General features: G+C 39.4%; 1 non-coding gene across 1 annotated transcript; it reads left to right on the forward strand.

Annotated features, from left to right (window-relative positions):
• Positions 1-22313: 22313 nt before the first annotated feature.
• LOC120102028 (small nucleolar RNA SNORA48) lies at positions 22314-22458 on the forward strand. The gene has a single exon (XR_005503070.1). It is a non-coding gene; the product is annotated as a small nucleolar RNA SNORA48 (small nucleolar RNA).
• Positions 22459-23253: the final 795 nt, after the last annotated feature.

Raw genomic sequence — 23253 nt, forward strand, 5'->3', positions numbered from 1 at the left:
TAGTAAAATATAACATCGCATCTGATGTTCCTTAGTCCAGTTCTGCAAAGTAGTGCCACGAAATGACTGCCCCTGTGGCTGACAATTGTCTGTGTGTACCGTATATACTGAGTTAGGTGAGACATTAGAGGGTGGCTTCATATGTCACATATTAATTTTTTTGTAAGAGCTGTGGCCATGTTCACACAGGAGATGGCATATTTGCTTGTTTCATTTATGGGCCCAGGTCCTGTGGAGTCCATGCTAACAGTCTATTAAGGGTCTGGTTTATTTATATACTTTTTCCATTACTGCATCTATCCACTGAGGCCAGAAGCAGAAGCAGGCTTATGGTGCTTGGAGAACACCTAGGATCCTGGAACACTCTACAGGAAAGTTGGTGGTTTTAGCTATTATCATTCTGTCCTGACTTCTTTGGAGACAGACTTTCCATGAACACAATGAGCAGCCTCGGACATGAGGTGACCAATGCTTTGATAAGGGGATTTCCTTCCTGATCTCTCGGAGGAATCCATGTGCTCATACTATGTGGTGCCATATAGAAAAATACCATGATGTAATTATATATTTCCTTTCCACAGTTGCTGCTTACTCCTGACCCCAGTGACCGAGCTAATATCTATTACCCATTAGTTTTTCTTTTCCCAATGGGACATCTATAAATTCAAACTTCTGACCACAGGGCAACTCTTGGTAAAGACTGTCATAGGCCAAGTCACAGGAGTTCCTATTATCTGTTCTGCTTGCAGTGGGACTGTAAGTTAGTATTCTTTCCTCTCTGTCCATCTAAATTTTGTATGTCAATCCATGTTGATACACTTGCACATTCCCAACTGTTGCCTCTTTTTCCAAGTTAACAAAAGGATAGGTAACTCATAGGAAGTATGATAATCTATTAATAACCCCAGGAGGCACAAGAATATCAGTAACTCATACATCTGCAGGCACAAGTTGTCGTAGGGGACCATATGCATCTTTTCAGAATTTAATACTTCGTGTAACCTTACAAGTGTGCCTGGCCCTCGCACCTTCTGTGAGTTTATCTCAGATCCTTGTTAACTTAGGTGCCTGCACATCTCCCATGTGCTTTTGAAAACTGTAAAACACTCGGAGGTTAGGATTATAGGACTGATTATTTTAAATTTGAAAATAACCTCTGAAATTCGAAATGGTTCCATTCAAAGCAGTAGCTAGCTACTCAGGTAGATGGTTATTAAACGTTTGCCCATTGCGTACCGCTATCATGCCTTTTTTGCTATTGCTTTTTCTTTGTCTTTGTTTGGTTTGGTTTGGGAGAAAAGGCCTTATTTTGTATTACAAACTGGCTTTGAATTCAGATCCGTCAGCCTCAGCATTGTGTGTTCTTGATACATGGCTGTTGCTGTGTGGCTTCTCTTCTGGGTCTCCTATTCTATTCTGCTGGCCTTTGTGTTCACTTTTGTAGTGGGAACCTGCTGCTTTTGTCTCTATTGTTTGATCAGTCAGGTCTGATGACTTAGCATGCGTTTTTCTGCTTAGGTTTGCTTTGGTAGCCAGGGTCTCTTGTGTTTGCATATGAATTTTAGGATTCATTTTTCTCACTCTGTGATGTCATTATTGCCTTGACTCTGTGTGTCTCTTTTGGTGTTAGAGACAATTTCACAGGAACATAGGAGGTCTTTCTATCTTCTAGCATTTTCAGTGCCTTCAAGTTTTCCTTGTAGAGGTCTCTCCCCTCTGTAAATAGCTTTATTAGTTATTTTATTTTATGAAACAGTTATAAGCAGGATATTTTCTATAATTATTTTGGAAGAAGCAAGTTGATAAATATTTTTTAGACACACACATGCTTGCATGTGCATATGATATACATATGTATGTGTGTGAAGGATGTGTGTAGCACAAAGTTGTTTATTTATAATAATGAAATGCATCATACCACTTTTGATCAGTTTTTTAGATGACTTAATCTCGCCTGGGTTTCTAGCTTTAGTTTTGACAAGGTCTGTGCTCTATGGCTGAGCAGAGCACTAGCCCTGACTTCTTCTACCAAGCTGAGTTCGTAGTTGTACATCATTATGCTTAAATAGTGGGATGATTATAGTATAGCACCCCATTAAACAACTTTACATTTTGTGACATGGTAGCATCCTTCCTGGATTTAGAAAATGTACTATTTTCCCCTTTCTTGGTTATATACAAGTATACACATTATTGGTGTTATCTTCAATATTGCTTGCCTGTAGCAATCCCCTCCTGAGTCACTTTTTATTGAATAGTTATTTAAAATTGTTATGTAGTAAGTCTACCAAGTTAGACACATGTAGGCCACATAAATTTCCCAAGATAAAAGTGTTCAAAGTCGCTTTTCTACTTTTTTTTTGTATTCTGAGGATTCTTGGGTCAAGGTTACCCTCTGTGTTTCACGTGATATTACTTATAAATAGAATTTTTTTTACAATCTTGACTTGAATGGATTCTTTTATGTCCTCATTGGTGGCTATGAAGGGCACTAAGAAAGAAGATATATTTCTGCTGCTTCCTATATAGCCTGCCATTCCCAAGGACTCTGGCTCATGACACCCACCCTGATAAACACATTTTCATCCTTATGGAAACAGTTCTTTGACTTCTCTTTTTGACCTTACATGGGGGGGGGGGGGTTGGTTGAAATGGTTATCTATAGGCTTAAATGTTGAATATGTGGTTCCCAAGTTGCTGTAACTATGTGTGAAGGGTTAGGAGGTGTGGCCTTATTGGAGGAGATGTGCCAGTGGGGTCCACTTTGAGATTGAAAAAGTTCATTCCCAGGGATTCTTTTCTTTCTACCTCCTACTCTTGGTTCAAAGGCAGGTGTTCACGTCTCTCTGCCTTTGCTCTGCTGTTCTGGATTCTATGTCTTTAAAACTGTAAGCACCAAATTAAATACTTAAAATGTAGGTTTCCTTATTTATTGTGTTTTATCACAGCAATAGAGAAGTGATTATGGCACCTGGGAACTTCTTTTGAAACCCCAACTAAGAAATCTTTTCTTCTAGAAACTTGTCCCTTTCCTTGCTCTAAGTCATAAGGCTTTGCCAAGTGAATTGGCTGGTAGAGTGATCTCACTGGGCTATAATTTGTTTCATTACACTTCTGGTCATTGGGGAGTGAGTGTTGCTTTTATTATCTTTCCTTAGTATTTAGAATTTGGGCCTGGAATGATTTAAATGGGGCCTCCTCTACTCTAGATAGCTTTCCTGTGAAGAGTTATGAGCACTGAAATCAGATGGAAACACCAGGTGACAGGGCATTTGTCATAATATAATTTAACTATGAGGACTTCAAGAACTGATGCAATAGAAAAAAGAATTAACTTAAAAATTAGCAAGTGCTTGTGCGATGGGACTGTGGTGTGTCTATTCTTAAAGGATTCAGAGGAAAATAAACATAGCTTCCCTTAGCACATACAATTGTTATTTCCATTGTAGATCAAATGCCATATAATTTCTTACTCAGTGGGGTACAAGGACAGTCTCCTAGGCTTTTGTGATTCTACTTCCATTAACCTGAATTGCAGGCTTCAGGACAGTTATTGATACTACATGAGAAAGACAAGGAAGGAATCTTAAAGTAGACTCTGGAAGACAGTACTCTTAGGCAGGCCCTTCAGCTATGAAGAACATAAGGTATCTTTATCAGTTTGCTGCCCTCAGGAGAGTGACAAATTCATGTCAGCAAAAGGGAAAGCTGCTTTTGGCTTTTCTACTCATATTCTGGCCTTTGCTTCTTAGGAAAGCATTACTGAGTTGCGCCCATGATACTTCAACTGCATCTGCCTCATTCTCCCTTCAAGTGCCAAATCAAAGCCAATTATTTTGGCTAATTGCTGTATTTTCACCATTTTTATTTCTTTAGTGTGATTCCTAGTGTTTGAAAGAGACAAAACATATAATATATAACAATAAATTGATGATCTCAGGTAGTAACAATGAGGAGTAAGGGCAACAGAAGATAGAGAATATTTTAGCAGTTGTGCAGAGTTATGACAGATGTACCTTAACTTGATTGCAATGAATAAACCTGCTTTAGATGAGAAAAATCAAATGAAGGGAGATTCAACAGGGACTAAAGGCCAGGACTGATACAGTCCAGCATTATATATCCTTAGATGGGAACAAGACCTGGCCTCTGGGAACTTGGAACTGACTCATCAGACTGTAGCAAGCAGCACTGAATATTGGATCTCAAATTTTAGAAATGAGATGTGTGTGCTGCTTGTGCATATACATGTACATGAGTGCTCACACTTCTGTGAAAATGGAGGATAGAAATTAAACCCAAATACCTGTCATTATTTTTCTGCACCTCTCTAATTTGAGTTAAGGTCTCTCAATAATTCTGAAACTTGCTAATATAATGAGACTGGCTTATCAAGGAGCTTCAGGAATTGTTCTGTCCCAATGTCAATGTCTCCAGTCCTAGGATTACAAAACATGATCCTCATTTTTGTATAACAAACACTTTACTGACTGAAAATTCTCCTCAGCCCCCTAGAAACGAGACTTTTTAAAATAAATTATATTTTATTTTTACATTCCAGATTTTATTCCCCTCCAGGACCATTCCCTGACTGTTTCACATCCCATACCTCCTCCCATCTCTCCAAGGATGTCCCCACCCCAGCCATCCCACCAGACCTCTAAACTTCCTGGGACCTCAAGTCTCTTGAGTGTTTGGTGCATCTTCTTGGACTGAACCTGGACCCAGAAGTCCTCTGCTGTATATGTCATGGAGGCCTCATCTCAGCTGCTGTATGCTGCCTGGTTGGTGATCCAGTCTGAGAGATCTCGGGAGTCCAGGTTAATTGAGACTGCTGGTCCTCCTTAGCTTCCTCCAGCTTTTCCCTAATTCGACCAGAGGGGTCAGCAGCTTCTGTCCATTCGTTGGGTGAACACATCTGCATCTGACTCTTTCAGCTGCTTAGGTCTTTTGGAGGGCAGTCTTGATAGGTCTTGTTTGTGAATGTTTCATAGCCTCAGTAATGGTGTCAGGTCTTGGGGATGGGCCTGTCGCTGGACCTTCTTGTCTTCAGGCTTTTCTCCATTTCCATCCCTGTATTTCTTTCAGACAGGAAGAATTATGGGTCAGAGCTTTGACTGTGGAATAGCAACCCCATGCCTCACTTGATGCTGTTTTTCTACTGGAGTGACTTCAGTAACTTTCTTCTCCCCACTGTAGGGTCTTTCATTTATGCACCCCCAAACCCCCGCCTTTGAGTCCTGAGGATCTCTCACTTCCCAGGTCTCTGGTACATTCTAGAGCATCTTCCCAACCTCCTTCTTCCCAAGGTCACCTGTTTCAATTCTTTCTGGTGGCCTTCAGTTCTTTTCCCCCACCCAATACGAGATCATGTTCTCCTCTCCCATCACTCCATCCCCTTTCCCTCCCATGTCCCTCCCTCTCTCCCCCATTGTGACTGTTTTCTTCTCCTTTCCAAATGGGACTGAGGCGTCCTCACTTGGGCCCTTCAGTTTGTTGACCTTTTTGAGTTCTGTGGGCTGTATCTTAGGTATTGTGTACTTTTGTGGTGTCTAATATCTACTTATTAGTGAGAACGTACCCTGCATGTCCTTTTTGGTCTGAGTTAACTCACTCATATTTCATTATGTAAACGAACCACATTTTCTGTATCCATTCTTTTGTTGTGGGGCATCTGGGTTGTTTACAGCTTCTGGCTATCACAAATAATGCTGCTTATGAAAAGAGTGAAATACCAAGGCCACCATGGTAGAAATAATTATATCATAGTTTGAGAATTGTGATATAAACCAGGGCTTTATGATTCTTCTGAAGAGTTCATTGCTACCAAGAATGTGCAAGCTCACCGTTGGGAATGAGTTAGGCTCAGATGACTGAAAAGATTGATCCAGGACCAGAGATCTTATCAGGACTTTCCCTTTTCTGTGTCTATTAAATATCCCATTGTAGATTACATATCTAGATTACGTATGTAGATATGTAATCACCAATGCATTTTCCACACCTATTGAAATATCAGCTCAGTTCTGGAAGGAAAAATAGAACAAAACAAATACTCACCCAAATAAAGTATCTTAGTTAAGTTTTAAGGTATGTTGAATAGAAACAGAAAACATTAGCATACTGACAGTGTAAATTTCTTCATATTTATTGGCTTGAAGGATTCAGAGAATGAAGCCATTAGCACATTTGAAGACAGGACGGTTGTTCACAGGAGGACAATACTATGACTTCTGACCTTTAGAGGAGGGATCCAACTAGCTTAAGCAGCCTCCCTAGAAGGAGTCAAGGAATAACCATGTCATACTCTCTCTGAGGACCTACCCTCTTCCTATTGTCCAAATTCAACAGAAAGGCTGAGGACCAGGAAGCTGCTGCTGTATTTTAGGTATTTTCTTGACAAGGAGAAGTAAAGCATGGAAAATCTGATGATGTAATCAGAGAATCTTGACGATAGCATCTACATGTGTTGGTTTTGTGTATATGTAAAGTACACAGGTGATAAGCCTTAGAAAAATGTCCTTGTTACTTCATTTCAGAAGCAATCATCAATAAATTAGATTTCTCCATTAAGGGCTGTTGTTTGAGAGTATTTTCAGAGGGAAGTGGAATGAAAACGCACACTCACACAGACACATGCAGAGAAAGAGAGAGAGAGAGAGAGAGAGAGAGAGAGAGAGAGAGAGAGAGAGAGAGAGCGCCACAGCAATGACTGCATCTTTACTGTTATCTGGGTCAGTCAACTTCAGTATTCAAAATTATATAGTTAGTGGTGAAGTTGTGAATTGACCCGTACACAGTATACCATCAAAGGATGCAACCGTAAAAATATTTTATAATGTTCTAATTGGAACACTAACACAACTTACAGAAACATTTTAATGATATCTGTTTCATTTCATATAAGTCCACTAATGAAGAGTATGTGTGTGTATGTCTTATTGTGGGCTTTACATTCATGCTTACTGATGACTGATGTGCTTATATTTTCTTAAGAGGAGTACTGTTCTCCTTGCAGGCTAGATGGTAAAATTAGATACTTACTGTCTCTCTTTGAGGGAATAATAAGTATAGATTTTCAAGATGGTGGCATAATTTATTCATTTGTAGAGATTAGGCAAGATTTTGCTTATTGAATTCTTGGGTAAGCTTTGGACTGCTTGCCTGCCACTACAGATTGCATTTCACAGGTCTTGCTAGATATTCTCTTTGATTTGGAATTGATTGATTTCCTGGAAGCAAAGTTGTGGGAGAGACTTAGTGAGGGTAAAATGTTGAGTATTGAAGGTACTTAAAATATTGATATAGAATAGAACTTCTGGCTGGATATACGTTTTCTTGTTAGTGGACTGAATTAATTAGCTCAATATTTGAAGCACAATATTTGACTGATAATAAACTACATTTTGTCATATTTTCTGCTTGTTTGGTAATTTGGCAAATTCAGATAACTGAAAACATATAGTAATATTTTAAAGACTGGTAATTTACTAAAGTCACATGGACACATACATATGAAGAAATACCGAACTATAAAAATTGCTGCATGTAGTGATATATCAAATAACTTGATTTTAAAGATAACAGTGAATAAAATTGGCTGATATTTAAACAAAAGAAAAAGTCAAGAGTCAACTCTCTCGTATAAGAAAAATTAAAATTTTAAATAAATTGATGAGCTAAAACCAACCAAATAACAAACAACAACAATAGCAACAACAATAAAATTCCTGGCATTATTACTTGGAAAGCTGACAGGATGCACAACCCATCATGAACTGCATGGGAGGCTTTAGAGTGTTGAATTGTGAGAGGCAACAAAAGGCTATATAGTGTGGCTTGGTACACAGGAGTCTTTCATCAGAGATGGGAAATAAAACACAGTATTTACTATAAATCTATAAGTACACTCTGTTCTAGCAACATACTATTCTATTGTGACAGGAGATTATTCAAGTGACATAAAGATGTTTTGGTAGATGGGCAAGGGAATTATAAGAATAATAATTTTAGGTGAAACACCAAGGAACTGTTAGAGCTCTCCCAGAATTGAGCTGGGGACACTTCTCCTTTGAGTTGATGTTAGCAGTGAGTAAGTGGACATTCTGGGAATTGGAGACATTTCTAACTATTGGCAGAGAAACACCATCCATCTTCACTCAATCTGCCTCCCTCTTATTGCTCTGACGTAATAAAGCTGCTGTCAAGAAGGAGAAATAATTTCTTACATTTACAATGGAATCCTGTGTCCAGAGAGCAGTAGGAAAATTCAGTTTACTGATAAGCACATTTCAGATATTCATGGAGAAACCATAGTAGGAATGAACAGTTAGCAGAGAGGACACATTCAGTTCATCCCTGTATATCATTTTCAAAAAGAAGAATAAAACAAAGTTGGTAAGGACAGACGGGGAATAGCTATAACTATATAGGGATGGGAACCTGCAAAAAGGAATTAAGTGGCAGAAACCCTCTTCAGTACAAGCTGCTGGGTCCTCCCACAGGTCTACAAGGGTCCAAAGTTGTTACAGTAGTTTTGTTAGTCCTGGTGTGGGACAAAATGGTGCATTTTACATTTAAGTATGTTCTGGTTTGAAGTGAACAAATGCAGAGCTGAAGAATTCCCTTGCTTGTCTGTTCTCAATGGCCTTTATGGGTTTTGTTCTGGTCTACAAATGAGTGAGGTTATGAGACACTTTGTTTTGCATTGAGACTGTTTTTGGTTCAATGCAGCAATTTCTAGTGTTTCTGTTGTTTTGGATTTTTTATTTTATTTTTTGAAAAATGACCGTTTATAGGCTGTTTTATTTTTGGTTTTCCTATTGAGTTTTTCATTATACATTATTAGTATAGGTACCCTTACTAGATGTATAATTCGGAAATCTTTTCTTTCATTCTGCATGCTCTCTCTTCCCTAAGGTGATTATTTCCTTTGCTACATATAGCTTTGATGCCTTTTGTAAAAAACAATTTTTGCATATTCCAGTGTATTGATATATGATCCATATGAGTTCTTCTAATATTTCATAGCCTTGCTTTAGACTTTGGTTCATGTTATGTTTACTTTTTTATAAATGGTGAGAATCAGGGGGTCTAGCTGTCTTATTCTGCCAATGAACACCAAACCTCTCAGAAGCATTTCTTGAAAGATTTGGCATTAATTTCTTAACTGTGTAAACATTCCTTGTTTAATTACTTCATTGACAGTGGTTTTCTTTGTATGGAAGAACTTGCTTTTCTCCTTTTATTATGCTGGAGCCCATTTGCTGTTTTCTTATTATTCTCAGGTCATTTGTACTGTAGGCTTTTATTTCCTAATTGGACAATGAAGGCAGGGGTCTAGTTTATAATTTTTATATAAAAATATTGAACTAAAGTAGAAACTAATTCTGCTCCTGGTGTTCAGTACTAATTTATGACAAGTGACCACCCACAGAGTGGAAAGGTCAGGCACCGTGTCCTCATTTGCATAATGAGGGCACTTTCATCTCACACATACTTTCTCCTCTGATTCTTCAAGTGCTAGAGCTTCATAAATATACCGCATTAATAAAATAAATATACAAACTTTAAGTTACTCCCAGTCCTGTATGTTCTAGTCTCAATACGATCAGCTTAAATTTTATGTTCTATATATGAGCATTATCATACAGTACTTGTGTAACCTTCGATTCTTTATGAAGTATCTATGATCCACTTATATTGTGTGCAATATAATAGCTATACCTTGTTTTTAAATACCACTTAACTATTTCACATACGGGAACCCTTGTCTTAAAATGAGTTATAAACCATCTTACAAAGTCATATATTGCTATGTGATTTTTGTGACCCTACTTTTGTTTTTATTACAGTGCTCATTGATTCCCACAGCTAATGCCTGGCAAATACTTGTAAGGATGTAGAACCCATTTGGCTCAGCTTCTGAATTCACATTTCCATGTAGGATCATTTCTTTCATCAAAGGAAGGATTCTCAGACCACAATCCTTCTCTTCTCTAGATCTTCTGTGATTTCAGCATCACTGCCAACTCCCTTCCTAACCAGGAAACATTGACTGGGTCTTTAGGATGTGCATGGCAGCAGTCCAAATTCTGTCCTCAGGAGAAATGGGAACAGCTGCCTATTATTTTCTATATCATAATCTTTCATACATTTGAAAACTATTTCCAAATGTTTCTAAGACCATTAACTTTAAAAGAGCTTCAAATATTGGACAAGGTCAATTGCTGCACGAGACAGGATGTGCGGGGTGAAAGAGAAAATGTTATGGAGAGAGGACGCTGTGTGTGTGTGTTACCAGCTGGAGACCCATTTCTCCCATAATGCAGCAGGCAAGCACAGAAGAAGATGAGCTGTCAGTCTCCTGGTGCACATCATTTGTCACAAGTCCTTTTACATCTTCACAGGCAGGGACACCTCTCTTAGTATGCAGAGCTTGTTATGGGACCAGTGGTCTCTGTGCACACTCAGTGCACTTTGTTCTTGTCAGTTAATGTAGCCGAGAACAGATGTACTGGAGGATTGCAATTTTTGCTTCTGCTCTTGACAGTTGAAATTAAAATCAAATACCAGGCTATAGATGTCTATAAAGATATATGGCTGTTCCATGCTCCCAAGTGGTGGGGGATTGGTTTACACTGCTTTTTGTGGGTAGGAATTGATTACATGTAAAATCTCACATAAGGGCCATAGAATAGCAATGGTATATGAGGGAATTCTTACCTGGGAGTTGGGTAAAGATTCTAGTCTGGAAAAAAGTATGCCCATGCCTTCCATATTCTAAGGAATGAGCACTTAGTGTGCTCACTAGCATATCAATTAACAGTGATATTGCTGCTCATGGAGCATGGTATCAAAATGCTACCAGCCAGTTTGAATAGGATCTTTTGAATAGAAGAGATTACATAACTTCAGCTATTAAAATTACTATTTTCAGGTATATTATATCTTAAGTAAACTGTAAACACATAGACATATTTGTAAATGAATAAAGTTGATTCTGACTTTTCATATTAGTTTTTCTCTATAAAAAAATCACATGGAACTCATTCTCCCAGAGAAACTACAGGGTTAGGTTCCATTGAGCCACTTTGTTACAGCATACTTGCCAGTTGATGAGCTCTTTTATATGCATTTCTGTTTATGGACATTGTATTATGTCCATGTTATAGAGTCATTGATTCTGAGCTCACAGGTAGCTATACAGTCATTCAGGGTTGGACAGGATTAGGTCTATGCATCATCTTCTGCATGACTTGCTGCCCTCTTCCTGTGCTTAGGACTGCTAGACAACATCTCAGCTCTATGGGAGTCAGAACAAACCCACAAACAGTACCAACATGCACAAGACATGGAGGATAAGCAGGATACTTGTCTGCAGTATGGAAGCTAAAATAATATAGCACAGCACTGCTGCTTTTAATCTTAGTTGATAATGTAAATGACAGCTTTGTTCAAAGGATTCTTTCCTTTGTGCGAGTCTTCAATTGATCGTGAAAAACTTCGAATATTGAATTTATGGTTAAAAAAATGTGTGTGTGTGTGTGTGTGTGTGTGTGTGTGTGTGTGTGTGTGTGAGTGTGGTGTTTCATTCACATTGACTAAAGAAAAGAAATTAAAAAATGGTTTAATAAATCTAAACTGAAATTGGAATTTTTTGTAATGTCCCAAACAAAAACAACAAGCCTGTTTACATTACTTACTAAGGACACCAGTTCTCAGGCATGTGAAAGGAATCTTCAGTCTGCAATAAGTGTAGGTGTGTTTGTATCAATTTGCTGTTTATGAAAGCCTATTGGATTTACTCTTCAGTCATATGTAACCTGATCGTGTGTATGAATGACTAAAATCACACATGAGGGATAGTACGTGCTGTAATATTACTTTTGATGAGAATTTCTGAAGGAAGAGTGAACAATCACCAAAGAATAACAAATTCTTACAGTTGTTATACGATCTGATTCCCCACAGTGATCCCAAATTGCTGGCCTGTGAAACCAATCAGAAAAAGGCTCCTGGCTCTCCATGCCTGTTTGTCAGGTCTTTTTGATAGCATAATAAAGGATTAATAGGGTTTTTGGAGAGTAAGGATACAGACTTTTGCCTGTCCCTGTGTGTTCAAACTCACAGTTGCTTGTGATACAGCCCAGCATAACAGAACTGCCTCATAGAAAGCTTTTCTCCTCAACTTGGTCAGTGACTTTCTGGGGTGCAAATAGTCACACTTTCTCGGTATTGTAGACATCTGTCATCTGAATTCTGACAGCAATAACCTTGGAAAGCTTGTCTGTAAGCTTCTGTGTTACTTTATCATGAGTCCATGTTTAGATAACAAACGTCAACATTTTATTTTATTTTATTTTTTTATTAACTTGAGTATTTCTTATATACATTTCGAGTGTTACTCCCTTTCCCGGTTTCCGGGCAAACATCCCCCTCCCCACTCCCCTTCCTTATGGGTGTTCCCCTCCCAACCCTCCCCCCATTGCCGCCCTCCCCCCAACAGTCTAGTTCACTGGGGGTTCAGTCTTAGCAGGACCCAGGGCTTCCCCTTCCACTGGTGCTCTTACTAGGATATTCATTGCTACCTATGAGGTCAGAGTCCAGGGTCAGTCCATGTATAGTCTTTAGATAGTGGCTTAGTCCCTGGAAGCTCTGGTTGCTTGGCATTGTTGTACATATGGGGTCTCGAGCCCCTTCAAGCTCTTCCAGTTCTTTCTCTGATTCCTTCAACGGGGGTCCTATTCTCAGTTCAGTGGTTTGTTGCTGGCATTCGCCTCTGTACTTGCTGTATTCTGGCTGTGTCTCTCAGGAGCGATCTACATCTGGCTCCTGTCGGTCTGCACTTCTTTGCTTTATCCATCTTGTCTAATTGGGTGGCTGTATATGTATGGGCCACATGTGGGGCAGGCTCTGAATGGGTGTTCCTTCAGTCTCTGTTTTAATCTTTGCCTCTCTCTTCCCTGCCGAGGATATTCTTGTTCCCCTTTTAAAGAAGGAGTGAAGCATTCACATTTTGATCATCCGTCTTGAGTTTCATTTGTTCTAGGCATCTAGGGTAATTCAAGCATTTGGGCTAATAGCCACTTATCAATGAGTGCATACCATGTATGTCTTTCTGTGATTGGGTTAGCTCACTCAGGATGATATTTTCCAGTTCCAACCATTTGCCTACGAATTTCATAAAGTCATTGTTTTTGGTAGCTGAGAAATATTCCATTGTGTAGATGTACCACAATTTCTGTATCCATTCCTCTGTTGAAGGGCATCTGGGTTCTTTCCAGGTTCTGGCTATTATAAATAAGGCTGCGATGAACATAGTGGAGCACGTGTCTTTTTTATATGTTGGGGCATCTTTTGGGTATATGCCCAAGAGAGGTATAGCTGCATCCTCAGGCAGTTCAATGTCCAATTTTCTGAGGAACCTCCAGACTGATGTCCAGAATGGTTGTACCAGTCTGCAACCCCACCAACAATCGAGGAGTGTTCCTCTTTCTCCGCATCCTCGCCAGCATTTGCTGTCACCTGAGTTTTTGATCTTAGCCATTCTCACTGGTGTGAGGTGAAATCTCAGGGTTGTTTTGATTTGCATTTCCCTTATGACTAAAGATGTTGAACATTTCTTTAGGTGTTTCTCAGCCATTCGGCATTCCTCAGCTGTGAATTCTTTGTTTAGCTCTGAACCCCATTTTTTAATAGGGTTATTTGTCTCCCTGCAGTCTAACTTCTTGAGTTCTTTGTATATTTTGGATATAAGGCCTCTATCTGTTGTAGGATTGGTAAAGATCTTTTCCCAATCTGTTGGTTGCCGTTTTATCCTAACCACAGTGTCCTTTGCCTTACAGAAGCTTTGCAGTTCTATGAGATACCATTTGTCGATTCTTGATCTTAGAGCATAAGCCATTGGTGTTTTGTTCAGGAAATTTTCTCCAGTGCCTATGTGTTCCAGATGCTTCCCTAGTTTTTCTTCTATTAGTTTGAGTGTGTCTGGTTTGATGTGGAGGTCCTTGATCCACTTGGACTTAAGCTTTGTACAGGGTGATAAGCATGGATCGATCTGCATTCTTCTACATGTTGACCTCCAGTTGAACCAGCACCATTTGCTGAAAATGCTATCTTTTTTCCATTGGATGGTTTTGGCTCCTTTGTCAAAAATCAAGTAACCATAGGTGTGTGGGTTCATTTCTGGGTCTTCAATTCTATTCCATTTGTCTATCTGTCTGTCTCTGTACCAATACCATGCAGTTTTTATCACTATTGCTCTGTAATACTGCTTGAGTTTAGGGATAGTGATTCCCCCTGAAGTCCTTTTATTGTTGAGGATAGTTTTAGCTATCCTGGGATTTTTGTTATTCCAGATGAATTTGCAAATTGTTCTGTCTAACTCTTTGAAGAATTGGATTTGTATTTTCATGGGGATTGCATTGAATCTGTAGATCGCTTTTGGTAAAATGGCCATTTTTACTACATTAATCCTGCCAATCCATGAGCATGGGAGATCTTTCCATCTTCTGAGGTCTTCTTCAATTTCTTTCTTCAGTGTCTTGATGTTCTTATTGTACAAATCTTTTACTTGCTTGGTTAAAGTCACACCGAGGTACTTTATATTATTTGGGTCTATTATGAAGGGTGTCATTTCCCTAATTTCTTTCTCGGCTTGTTTCTCTTTTGTGTAGAGGAAGGCTACTGATTTATTTGAGTTAATTTTATACCCAGCCACTTTGCTGAAGTTGTTTATCAGCTTTAGTAGTTCTCTGGTGGAACTTTTGGGATCACTTAAATATACTATCATATCATCTGCAAATAGTGATATTTTGACTTCTTCTTTTCCGATCTGTATCCCCTTGACCTCCTTTTCTTTTCTGATTGCTCTGGCTAGAACTTCAAGAACTATATTGAATAAGTAGGGAGAGAGTGGGCAGCCTTGTCTAGTCCCTGATTTTGGTGGGATTGCTTCAAGTTTCTCTCCATTTAGTTTAATGTTAGCAACTGGTTTGCTGTATATGGCTTTTACTATGTTTAGGTATGGCTTTGAATTCCTATTCTTTCCAGGACTTTTATCATGAAGGGGTGTTGAATTTTGTCAAATGCTTCCTCAGCATCTAATGAAATGATCATGTGGTTTTGTTCTTTCAGTTTGTTTATATAATGGATCACGTTGATGGTTTTCCGTATATTGAACCATCCCTGCATGCCTGGGATGAAGCCTACTTGATCATGGTGGATGATTGTTTTGATGTGCTATTGGATTCGGTTTGCCAGAATTTTATTGAGTATTTTTGCGTCGATATTCATAAGGGAAATTGGTCTGAAGTTCTCTTTCTTGTTGGGTCTTTGTGTGGATTAGGTATAAGAGTAATTGTGGCTTCATGGAAGGAATTCGGTAGTGCTCCATCTGTTTCAATTTTGTGGAATAGTTTGGATTATTTTGGTATGAGGTCTTCTATGAAGGTCTGATAGAATTCTGCACTAAACTGTCTGGACCTGGGCTCCTTTTGGTTGGGAGACATGTAATGACCGCTTCTACTTCCTTAGGAGTTATGGGGTTGTTTAACTAGTTTATCTGTTCCTGATTTAACTTCGGTACCTGGTATCTGTCTAGGAAATTGTCCTTTTCCTGTAGATTTTCAAGTTTTGTTGAATATAGGCTTTTATAGTAAGATCTGATGATTTTTTGAATTTCCTCTGAATCTGTAGTTATGTCTCCCTTTTCATTTCTAATTTTGTTAATTTGGACACACTCTCTGTGTCCTCTCGATAGTCTGGCTAAGGGTTAAGATATATCTTGTTGATTTTCTCAAAGAACCAACTTTTGGTTCTGTTGATTCATTCTATGGTACTTTTTGTTTCTACTTGGTTGGTTTCAGCTCTGAGTTTGATTATTTCCTGCCTTCTACTCCTCCTGGGTGTATTTGCTTCTTTTTGCTCTAGAGCTTTTAGGTGTGCTGTCAAGCTGCTGACATATGCTCTTTCCTGTTTCTTTCTGCAGGCACTCAGCGTTATGAGTTTTCCTCTTAGCACAGCTTTCATTGTGTCCCATAAGTTTGGGTATGTTGTACCTTCATTTTCATTAAATTCTAAAAAGTTTTTAATTTCTTTCTTTATTTTTTCCTTGACCAGGTTATCATTGAGTAGAGCATTGTTCAATTTCCACGTATATGTGGGCATTCTTCCCTTATTGTTATTGAAGAGCAGTTTTAGGCCGTGGTGGTCTGATAGCATGCATGGGATTATTTCTATCTTTCTGTACCTGTTGAGGCCTGTTTTTGACCAATTATATGGTCAATTTTGTAGAAAGTACCATGAGGAGGTGAGAAGAAGGTATATCCTTTTGCTTTAGGATAGAATGTTCTATAAATATCTGTTAAGTCCATTTGGCTCATGACTTCTCTTAGTCTGTCTACGTCTCTGTTTAATTTCTGTTTCCATGATCTGTCCATTGATGAGAGTGGGGTGTTGAAATCTCCCACTATTAATGTGTGATGTGCAACGTGTGTTTTGAGCTTTAGTAAGGTTTCTTTTACGTATGTAGGTGCCCTTGTATTTGGGGCATAGATATTTAGGATTGAGAGTTCATCTTGGTGGATTTTTCCTTTGATGAATATGAAGTGTCCTTCCTTATCTTTTTTGATGACTTTTAGTTGAAAATTGATTTTATTTGATATTAGAATGGCTACTCCAGCTTGCTTCTTCTGACCATTTGCTTGGAAATTTGTTTTCCAGCCTTTCACTCTGAGGTAGTTTCTGTCTTTGTCTCTGAGGTGTGTTTCCTGTAGGCAGCAGAATGCAGGGTCCTCATTGCGTACCCAGTTTGTTAATCTATGTCTTTATATTGGGGAGTTGAAGCCATTGATGTTGAGAGATATTAAGGAATAGTGATTATTGCTTCCTGTTATATTCATATTTGGATGTGAGGTTATGTTTGTGTGCTTTTCTTCTCTTTGTTTTGTTGCCAAGACGATTAGTTTCTTGCTTCTTCTAGGGTATAGTTTGCCTCCTTATGTTGGGCTTTACCATTTATTATCCTTTGTAGTGCTGGATATTTAGAAAGATATTGTGTAAATTTGGTTTTGTCATGGAATATCTTGGTTTCTCCATCTATATTAATTGAGAGTTTTGCAGGATACAGTAACCTGGGCTGGCATTTGTGTTCTCTTAGGGTCTGTATGACATCAGTCCAGGATCTTCTGGCCTTCATAGTTTCTGGCGAAAAGTCTGGTGTGATTATGATAGGTCTGCCTTTATATGTTACTTGACCTTTTTCCCTTACTGCTTTTAATCTTCTTTCTTTATTTTGTGCGTTTGGTGTTTTGACTATTATGTGACGGGAGGTGTTTCTTTTCTGGTCCAATCTATTTGGAGTTCTGTAGGCTTCTTGTATGCCTATGGGTATCTCTTTTTTTAGGTTAGGGAGGTTTTCTTCTATGATTTTGTTGAAGATATTTACTGGTCCTTTGAGCTGGGAATCTTCACTCTCTTCTATACCTATTATCCTTAGGTTTGATCTTCTCATTGAGTCCTGGATTTCCTGTATGTTTTGGACCAGTAGCTTTTTCTGCTTTACATTATCTTTGACAGTTGGGTCAATGATTTCTATGGAATCTTCTGCTCCTGAGATTCTCTCTTCCATCTCTTTTACTCTGTTGGTGAAGCTCGTATCTACAGCTCCTTGTCTCTTCTTTTGGTTTTCTATATCCAGGGTTGTTTCCATGTGTTCTTTCTTGATTGCTTCTATTTCCATTTTTAATTCCTTCAACTGTTTGATTGTGTTTTCCTGGAATTCTTTCAGGGATTTTTGTGACTCCTCTCTATGGGCTTCTACTTGTTTATTTATGATTTCCTGGAATTCTTTCAGGGATTTTTGTGACTCCTCTCTATGAACTTCTACTTGTTTATTTATGATTTCCTGGAATTCTTTCAGGGATTTTTGCGATTCCTCTCTGTAAGCTTCTACTTGTTCTCTAAGAGAGTTGTTCACGTCTTTCTTGAAGTCCTCCAGCATCATGATCAAATATGACTTTGAAACTAGGTCTTGCTTTTCTGGTGTGTTTGGATATTCCATGTTTGTTTTGATGCGAGACTTGCGCTCTGATGGTGCCATGTAGTCTTGGTTTCTGTTGCTTGGGTTCCTGTGCTTGCCTCTCGCCATCAGCTTATCTCTAGTGTTACTTTGTTCTGCTATTTCTGACAGTGGCTAGACTGTCCTATAAGCCTGTGTGTCAGGAGTGCTGTAGACCTGTTTTCCTGTTGTCTTTCAGCCAGTTATGGGGACAGAGTGTTCTGCTTTCGGGCGTGTAGTTTTTCCTCTCTACAGGTCTTCAGTTGTTCCTGTGGGCCTGTGTCTTGAGTTCACCAGGCAGGTCACTTGCAGCAGAAAAGTTGGTCTTACCTGTGGTCCCGAGGCTCACGTTTGCTCGCAGGGTGCTGCTCTCGAGCTCTCTGCGGCGGCAGCAACCAGGAAGATCTGTGTTTCCGGGAGCTTCAGTGCACCAGGGTTCCAGATGGCATTTGGTGTTTTCCTCTGGTGTCCGAGATGTGTGCAGAGTGCAGTCTCTTCTGGTTTCCCAGGCGTGTCTGCCTCTCTGAAGGTTGAGCTCTCCCTCCCACGGGATTTGGGTGCAGAGAACTGTTTATCTGGTCTGTTCCTTCAGGTTCCGGCGGTATCTCAGGTGCAGGGGTCCTGCCGCTCCTGGGCCCTCCCCCACGGGAACCCAGAGGCCTTATACAGTTTCCTCTTGGGCCAGGGATGTGGACAGGGGTGGGAAGTGTTGGTGGTCTCTTCCGCTCTGCAGCCTCAGGAGTGCCCACCTGACCAGGCAGTGAGGTCTCTCTCCCACGGGGTCTGGGAGCAGAGAGCTGCTGCGGGCCGGGATCCGCGGGTGTGGGACTCCTGGTAAACCCAGGAAGTGCCCGGTCCTAGAGGAATTCTGCCTCTGTGTGTGATGTCAACATTTTAATATCATGGATTTTGTTATATTTCTCTGACCAACCTATTCATAGATATCTTCACTTTTCATTTCATCATGATGGATAATTCCTTGTTTTAGGATGAGGGTAGTAGCACTTGGTGGCTACTGTGCCCTTGGACCCACTCTAGCAATGTACTGCCTAGATCCTCATTTTTTTTCAATTTTCATTAAAAATTTAGTACTTCATCACTTTTTGAAGAGAACATGATTGGGTTACTTTTCTACTTTCTCAAGTCATAGGTCATTGTAGAAGATATTTGCCATCATCTAGTGTGATTGGCAAATATAATTTCTTGTTTCTTTTTTATCATTGTTTTCTGTTGGAATTGCTACAAGGTGTATAATATTTTCCACAACATTGCCATATCATAGAAGAGAAAAAAAAACCGCCAGACTTAGTAATGCATACAAATTTTAGCTGCACACATGACATTGTAGAGAGTCCATATTGAGGTATAGCATCATCAAATGCCATTTTATTACTTTTTGTGGGTGTGTGCACATCAAGGAATCTAGGCATGAACAATAAATACATACAGAAGCATAGCAGAACTATCAGGACACTTCTCTCCTTAAGGATGCTATCTGTGCTGGGAATTGCTATCTGAGTTTTGACTACAAATCAGATATGCATGGAATTTTCTACTTGTAACCTATAAATGTCCAAAAGTCTTTATATATTGAAAGTTGGAGTATTTGTGATGTGATGATTATATATTAATAAAAATTGCAGCCATCAAAACAAACGAGTTCCAGATTCACAGTAGAAATGATTTATCTAGTAGAAATATTTATCTAGTGCATGGTTGGGACTCTCTTGAAATCTATAGCTTACTATATATGGCAAGTTTGAGTCAATTATACCTAGCATATCCCTCCAGTGTTATCTGGAATTGCCTGTAAGGCACTTCATTAATATGTCATAAATATACAAGAATGTAAGAATATTTAAAGTGTTTGTATGTATACAAATATCTGTAAAGCCATCACCACAAACAAGACATTGAACCCATGCTCCATGGCTCCCCATGTTGTGTTTTATCCTCTAGTGCTTCTTTTTGCCACAAATACTATTGTGCATGCTGTTTGGTGTAATTTTGGAACCATGCAGCTACACTTCTATAGTTATAAAATAGTTATCATGAATTGTTCTCATATTTTTGATCTGTGTGTGTGTGTGTGTGTGTGTGTGTGTGTGTGTGTGTGTGTAAAATATCTATCTTTCATTAGGTGAGAGAAAAGCCAGTATCCTCTTTCAACTATGACTTGTGTTTTTATTTTATTTCCTTGGATGAGTAGAAGATCATAATTTTGCTGAAGTATAACTGAACAATACCTTGTCTTTGGTAGATTGGTAGAAATGCTTGCCATGCACCAAAGCAGAAAGGTTTCTCTTCTGCATGTGTAGCTTTATACATCTCTTAACCTAAGATTTTATAACTAGAGTTATGACCAATTTTTAGTAATTTTTTGCATTATAAAGAAAATTTCTAGACCAGACTTCAGTTGCCATGGTCTTGACCATCGTCTTTTTTGCCTACATTACCCAGCTTTAGTAAGAACCTTGCTGGGTATCCCCAATACTTTCCTATTTGTTGTCTCATCAAATTCCACATTCTCTGTCACCCTAACTAAGTCTTGGCTTGACTTCAGTGAAGGCTTGAATCCTGTCAAGGCAGTTTGGCCAGAATCCCTCCTTATGTTCTTTGCTTCCTCTTAGTTTCCACCACTTGCCCCATTTTCTATGGCTATTCCTTGTTAATCAATGCTGAATTTGGAATTGAGATCTATTCTGTATTGAGGATTCATTACCTCAACTTTAATAGTTCTTGAATGAAATTTTTTGATGTCTAATTTTGCATTTCTTTGGCAATGGTGAGGAAAACAAGTTTCAATTATCATTTACGTTGATAAGTATATAGTTAGCATGCAGAGAATAACAGATGGCAAAATTCTTAGCCCTAAATGGGACATTTATATCATATTTTATCCCCAAAGCTCAGAAAGCATAATGGAAGAAAGGTAGAAAGTTAGTAAGAGTCAAAGTTTTTTTTCTCTTTCTATAATTCTACATCTCGATTGCAGCCCCCTACTCCTCTTCTCCCAGTTTTACCATTACAAATTCTCCCTTCTCCTGCCCTTCTTCTTAGAGGTGGGGAAGCTCTCTTGGGTACTACCCCACTCTGAGACATAAAGTCCTAGCAGGATTTAAGCATCTCCTCTCCCACTGAGACACAGCCAGGCAGTCCAGGTAGAGGAAGGGGATCCAATGGCAGGCCACAGAGTAAAAGACAGTACCCACTTCAATGGCTAGGCGGCCCACAGGAACATCAAGCTGTACATCTGCCACAAATGTGTGTCATGGAGAGAGGACTAGGTCCAGCCCCTGCATGCTCTTTGGTTGGTGGTTCTATTTCTGTGATCCACATGGGGTTACTTGATCCTGTAGGTCTTTTTATAGTGTTCTTGATCCCTTCAGCTTACTCAATTCTATCACCAATTCTTCCACAAGACTCCCAAGTTCTGCCTAATGTTTGGCTGTGGATCTCTGTATCTGTTTCCATCTACTGCTGGATGAAGCTTCTCAGGAGACAGCTATGCAGGTTCCTGTCATACATGTCTTTTAGCCTTTGTGTTTTCTCACTCAGGACAATTCTCAAATTTTATACTTTCACCGACAATTTCATGATGTCTTTGCTTTTAATAGCTAAGCAGTATATTATTATTTTATTAATATTCTTTTTTAGTCTGTATGTTTTGATTTCTGGGTTTGGTTTTGTTGTATGCTCATGTTTGTTTGTTAGAGAGAAAGAGGAAGAAGTTAGGTGGAGAGGAAGATAGTAGGATCTGGAAAAAGCTAGGAGAAGGAAAATATGATAAAATATATTGAATGAAAAATTTTAATTAAAATTAAGGAAAAATGTCAGAGGTGGTAGATGACTACAGTGAAACAATATTTTCCAGATACAACAGGATTGTTGTGCAGTTGAACTGAGAGAAGTTGTGGTAGCATGTGTAAAATATATGCAAACTCAAACCAGATCAAATCTGAGCATAGAAGGAGAAAGTATGCATGAAGTCCCATCCACAGCTGAGGAGCTATTAGCAAATAATACCTGACAGAAGACTAAGAGTCAGTTTTCTTGGTAGGTCATCACACTCAGATGGCTCATCATGCAGGACTGTAAGGGCAGCACAATGTAGACTGGACGGACTTTACATTAGTAAGGGCATAAAATTGAGAGAGTAAGGGAAGGGGTGGATTTTTGAGTAGTGGGAAGTTGTGGGGTATGATATTCTCTAAGAGTTAATTAAAATATATAAAATATAAAACCTACATTTACTCCCTGACAGTGGACAAAGAGATACCTTGTTGGAGGTCTTATTCTTATATCATTTGGGGCAAAGATCAGACGGCAGTCCTTTGTTCATCCTAGCCTGATGCCTGACTTGGTGGCCAAAGCTGTTTTATATCCAGGATGCATATAAATCAAATCAAATCAAATCAAATCAAATCAAGTCAAACGCAGGTAGCATAGAATGGGAAGAGGAAGATAGACATGGTCTAGTGAACCACCAAATCACCCATAGACCTGCCCTGTTATTCATGGAACAGTTGGGCCATAGACACCAGTTTGCTGCCACTTCACAGCACAGACAGAAGATGTCACCAAGAGACCTGCCAGCTACATGTGTAGGCTTCAGAAGGAGCCACCACTGTGTATAGTATGTGGTGGAGAAATAGGAGGCAAAGAGAAGTGGAACATCTTGAACATTATGAAGAGAGATGAAACTGGAGACTCAAGGGTAGCGAAGAATAGTCTGATGTGCATGGCCAGCCCCACTACTTGGGGCCATGATGTGGTCCCAGCCTGAGCTTTTCCTAAGGGAAATAACTGGATCCCTGGCTACACAGTGACAGGTGTTGGAATTAATGTTCATGACTTATATTACCACTAGAGAACAGGGAACCACATGAATGCCCAGATGTTGTGCAAAACTGGTCCCGTCCCTCAGTGCCTGTGAAATTCTGGAAAGCTGGTCCCACCTCTTACCAGTGGTAGCATTTGGGAGAGCAGGTCCTGCACCTCCCTAAGGTAGCACAGTGTAGCTGGCCCTGATAGCACATGTATAGGTGAGTTGACCCCAAGGGCATGAGGGTGGAAGGACAGACTCTGACAGTTGAGAAAGTTGCCCACAGTGTCATGAGCACAGAGAACTATCCCTGCCCCTCACCAAATGCATCATTCTGGAAAGCAGGCCTCACATCCTCTCTGCACAA

This window comes from Rattus norvegicus, chromosome 3, assembly GCF_036323735.1.
Source record: "Rattus norvegicus strain BN/NHsdMcwi chromosome 3, GRCr8, whole genome shotgun sequence".
Lineage (NCBI taxonomy): Eukaryota > Metazoa > Chordata > Mammalia > Rodentia > Muridae > Rattus > Rattus norvegicus.